The 5,660-nt window shown below is 37.0% G+C and overlaps 1 pseudogene across 1 annotated transcript; it reads right to left on the reverse strand.

Annotated features, from left to right (window-relative positions):
• Positions 1-482: 482 nt before the first annotated feature.
• LOC104610599 (putative carboxylesterase 2 pseudogene) lies at positions 483-1,936 on the reverse strand (annotated as a pseudogene). The gene is made up of 2 exons (XR_016077269.1): positions 833-1,936; positions 483-719 (listed from the first exon to the last, which is right to left on the reverse strand). The product of XR_016077269.1 is annotated as a putative carboxylesterase 2 pseudogene (transcript).
• Positions 1,937-5,660: the final 3,724 nt, after the last annotated feature.

The following is a 5,660-nucleotide window of genomic DNA, read 5'->3' on the forward strand; positions in this document are numbered from 1 at the left end:
CATAGGTCTAATGTAGATTTCTGAATTTCATGGCTGACTTAAAAATATTTAAAATGTCAAAAACCCCTATTTTTATACATCAAACCTAAAAATTCTAACCCTACACTGAACTGTCATCTTCCCTTATTTAATCTGATCAGGATTTAAATGAATGAATAAGATTTTGTATACAGGTTAAACAAAATTGAAATCAAGATTGGGCTTAATGTATAATTATGATCGACATAAAATTTCACTCCGATTCAATTTTCTATGAATTTGGATGGAATGAAGTTTAATTATCAATGTAATATTTACAATTGATGTAAAACTTTATTATACCAATCACGCCACGATTTTTAAAAGTGCAACAGTTACGGTTCAGTGTAAAATATCAGACTACGGGACAAACTATGTGAGTTCATGGGGATGGGTTATCCGTTGTGTGGCCCAATGACAAATAAAAAAAATAACACAAAAAAACAAAAAAAGAAGGAAAAATCTGCAAAACAACCAATCAATCAGCTCACCACAGCATTTTTATTCGTTGAAATTTTGCAGAGGTCATAATATTACAAACAGCTGTCTCATGAAATTCCAACTCTAGATACTAGTCTGCAATTAACTTCTGTTTAAATCACATAGAATTGGATCGTCGCTCAGACATATTACTCTCATCAGTGGGATAAGATAGACGATGAGCCATGAGGATGATAGTTGTGTGATATCTATATATTTCCCTGTCAAATTGATTCAAGAAAGTTAAAATCTCTAGAAATTCAAATGATTCTAAGACCACCCAATTTGCATCCCCCAATATTAAATCAAACAAGAAAAGAAAAGAAAAAGATACCTAATTCGACTGGAATTTGGAATTATAATCAGAGGAGCGAATTGTTATGTTCCAGTTTCTGGTTGAGAAAAGAGGACAAGCGTTTCATCATGGCCATGGCTTTCTCACTGTCAGGTTTCACCAGATGGAAAACATGCTCTTCCCCTTGTTCTTCAGATATTTCTACCACTCCCCCCCATCCACTCTTCTTTAACCATTCGTAGTAAAACACACCTTCTTTCCTCACACTATCTTTCTCCGCCACCCAGACTGCCACCCGAGTGCATCCCAGACTCGACATGCTCGGACCTGCTGCCGGATTGATCAGCGGATCGTCGCACCCACTGGTTGACGGACACAGGTAAGCCCAGAATTTGCTAACCTTTGACTTCTTCTCCTCGTCGCTTGTTCCCGGTGCAACCGGTTCCCTTCCCTCGAAGTACGGATGGATCAGAGCTATCCCCAGTAGATTCTTCAGACCATCCACTTCCGACTCCCCAACCCGCATTGCGACGTAATGCACGAGGTTGGCACCCGCGCTGTCCCCGGCCAGAAACACTCGGTCGAAGTCCGAGTGATCGTTCAGCCAAGCTTCCGGCCCTTCACCTTTTGAATGGGAAGCCACCCATTTAAGGGCGGCCAAACAGTCGAGGTGGGCCGTCGGGAGAAGGTGCTCTGGAGCTAGTCGGTAGTCCACTGATACGGCGATGACGTTTGCTTCCGCAACTAGTGAACTGACGTAATGGTGGTAGGCAGAGGAGAAAGCGCTCCCAATGCAGAAGGCACCACCGTGGAAGTAAACAAGGAGGGGGAGCTTCCGATGTGGTTGGTCGGAAGTGTTTACATTTGGGAGGAAAATCCGTGCAGATACACCGGTTTCCGTCGAGACAATGACATCTTTTGATAGAACGCCGGTGTGCGGATCTGGGGATGGTGGAACCATATTAGAGCCTACGAGCCTCTCGATGTGGCCATCTTTGTAAATGCGGAAGTAAGGAAAGAAATCAAAGGTTACTTCAGATTCACATGAATCCATCGATGATTGATTGAAGAACAGAGAGGAGAAAGAAGAAGAGGAAGAAAAGAACCGGCTCTCTTTATCTGTTCAGCAATGGCGATTTGGTGGAATTGTAAATTGTGGTTATAAATAAAGTTAGGTAAATCGGACAGGCACAAGTAAACATAAGAGTGAACACGTAATAGATCTGTGACACATGTCCCATCCAATGCACCTTAATTTATTTTATTTTTTTAAATGAAAGACGCATTAATTAGGACATGAATCAGACAGCTATTAGGTTGTGAACCGCTCATTGTGCTTACCTACGTACCTACTACATCCGGACCCACCCGCAAGGAGATTAGATTGCCAACTACATCCGGACACACCCGCAAAGAGATTAGATTGCCAACCGCTCTCTGAATTCAAGATATTGCTCAAGCTTTGAAGTATGAAGCCAGTCAGTTCAGGTTGGGTCAATCCTAGCCTATTAGCGTCAAGCTCAACCCAAACCCAATTATGAAAATGGAATTCACCCTTCCCCAGTTAGGTTCGGTTATAATTTTTATTGACTGCAAAATATATAATTATGGTGGTGTATGGTTCCATTGCCGCTTTTAAGAAGTTGTTTGGCCCCAAGGTGTTGCACAAGCCATCCGTTTCTTGTAAAATAATTGGGAACGTCTTAGGAAAGGCAAATAATTGATTTCATTAAAAATGATTTGCCTTATTAGTATAATATATTTGTAATGACAACTCTATAACATCTTAGAAACAAGTCGGCTTTTTTCAAATTTCAATATATTATATCATCTTTGTTATTCAATTCAAAACTCTTCAATTTTACGTTTTAAAAAACCCCTCCTTTTCCCAATCTCCAGACTCATTGTAAAAACGTTTTTTCCTAAGAAACGGGCTATCAAAATGCAGTTTTTTTACTGACGTGGCACTGAATCTACATCAGCAGGAATCTAATCTCTCGTGACACCTTGGTTCCAAGCACTCTCTAAGAAAACAGTTATGCAATGGTATGCCGTTTTCTTAGAAAATGATGGTGATTTTTTATTTGGTTGTATTATTATTATTATTTAAGTATTTTTATTGCTGTATCAGGGAAACGTTGCTATTTATGGTATGAAAAATGAAAAAAAATAAATAAAAACCTTTTGACGCTTTTCTCCAAATCACGCCTTAACGTGACCGTTTCTTGAAAAAAAATAACATCGGTCCAAACATTCTCCATAATATAATAATATAATTATGAAGGTTGGATTGCCTAAGTGATCAGCCCTGACCAATCAGACCATATCAAGTTGGTATTTTTTCAACCTTGATCCAATCTTCAATCCAACTGACGCAACTTTGTTTCTTCTGGGTTTGATTTAAGTTGGCTCGACCCAAGTTTGCACCCCCTATATTCAAGTTTCAGTTTGATGGAAGAATCCATCTATAGTCATAGACCCACACGTTTCGATAAAAATTTATAATTAGATTGGTTTTGATGTGAGGCTCATGGTTAAGTCTTCATCAAAGCACTTCTTTGTAGTGATGAGAGTAGGTGGAGAAAGGTTTGTCTCTGTTTGGAAAAAAAAAAACAGCCCTAGGTTGTATGCAGATTTATTGCATATAACCCATTACCCCATTTAATTATTTATTTATATTTTTAATTAAATAAATATTAATTTTAACTATTCTTTTATCCCTCACTCATATTAATGTGTCATGTTGAACCGTCAACCCATTTAACCCGGATAATAGTTTTTGGGCGTCTTTTATTTTAATTATTTTTTTAATCTATTAAGTTGGAACGGGCCATCCATTTGAATTAGACAATTGAAATGCTAACCCAGAAACCGGTGGTCAAAGCAGTTCCAGCTCCGGTTGGTTTTTAAAACCTTGTATTCTACATAGGGGTGTATTCGAGCCAAGCCGAGCCGAGCTATTCGAGCTCAGCTCGCCAAGGTAGTATGAGACTTGAGCTCAAGCTCGAGCTTAGTTCGAGCTAGAACATTGAGCTCGAGCTTGAGCTTAGTTCGAGTTAGAACCTTGAGCTCAAGCTCGACTTGAGAAAAATGTTTTATAAAAAAAAATTATATATAAAAATATTTTTTATTTGATATTTAAAAAATTAAGAATTATAATAATTAGTTATTATTATATATAAAAATAAAAATAGTATATCTATAGTAATAATAATAATAATAATAATACTATTATTATTATTATTATTATTATTATTATTATTATTATTATTATTATTATGTAGCTATTCGAGCTCGACTAGCAAGGCTTACGAGACGAGCTTTATTAAGCTCGATTAATAAATGAACCTGTAAATTAGGCTCAGTTGAAACCGAACTAAGCTCGAATAACTCATAAAAAGCTCGGCTCATAACCGCCCCTAATTCTACACCTATATCAAAAGTTGATCTTAATTTTTTCAAAGGTAGGATGGAGGTATTTTAAGGGACAAGTGTTTATTCAACATGCTCACAGTGTGTGACTACCTTATCCCGAAGGTCAAAACAAACCTGTTTTCAAAAAGCCAAACTTATCTCCGACAAGATGGTTCCATCAATTAAGCTGTGTTTGGTTTGAAAGAAAAGGTAGGGAATTGAAGGGAAAGGTTCCCTACCTTTCCTCTCAAACCAAAAACAGCATTAGCTGGCTGCATTTGGTGGGGGCTTCTTGTCTCTAAACAGTTTTTTTAGAAGTGCTTTTTTGATAAGCACGTTTGAAAAGCGCTTAAAACCTGTATGTTAAGGTGCTTTTTATAATAAAAAAGCGCCTATTTGACAACATTGCTTGATTCAAAACAGGCTTTTGTCAATATAAAGACAATATTATCCTTCATGGTGTATAAACATAAAAAAATTGTACAAGTGCCATTTTATGCCCATTAAATGGCATTTTCTTTATTGCCAATAAATTGCCAAGTCCACAGATGTTCTCACACCTGCTCCACGCGGTCTAATTGACCCTAAACCACATTTACTGGATACAATTTAAGTCTTTTTTTATAAATTATGTCACTAAAGACAATACAAAGCTAGGCTTAACATAAAAAATAGGAGTATAACTTTATAATGCATTGGTCATACTAACATGTATGCAAAGGATTTCATTAATTATACTATTCTCTATAAATATAACCTAACCTCGTTTTCTAAATAAAAACAATCATACTAACAAAATCCACCAATAGAGATCAAGTTTATACCTATCATAGGAATGGTAACGGGGTGGGGATCATATTTTTCATTTTTGCCTTCGATTTTGAAATTAACCCCATCCCCGTATCCAATTTTCACTAGGGATAAAATTTGTCCTCCATCCCCTATTTCTAACGGAGATGGGTTCCCTATGGGCACTTGAATCCTCGAATTTTTTTACAAAATAGTAATTTTTTTGAAAAATAAATTTACTTATTATAAATAATGTTTTAAATATGTTTTGATATATATATATAATCGAGATCGGGGCAGGGTAGGGACCTCAATCCCCATCCACGACCCCAACCCGATGGGGTCAGGGAAGTCAGGTCCCCATCGGATGGGAAAAATTGCCATCCCTAGCCCAACACAAGATGGGCATTGGGGGTCATCAGAAACAACACAATGTTATTGAATAGTTTATTAATTATTCTCAACCACTGTTAGACAGTGTATGGCCTTAGCTTCAATCGAAATGATGTACCTTATGACATTTAATGTAAATGAATAAAGTACATATTTGATTCTTGTTATTATGGTGTATTTCTATGTAATACCCTTAAGGTGGACACATATGAGACTCATGTTAGTTTAGAATGTTCATAGCCGTTGGATAGATCTAGGGAGATTTATCCTG

Source organism: Nelumbo nucifera, chromosome 1 (genome assembly GCF_055504915.1).
Source record: "Nelumbo nucifera cultivar China Antique chromosome 1, China Antique-T2T, whole genome shotgun sequence".
Classification (NCBI taxonomy): Eukaryota; Viridiplantae; Streptophyta; class Magnoliopsida; order Proteales; family Nelumbonaceae; genus Nelumbo; species Nelumbo nucifera.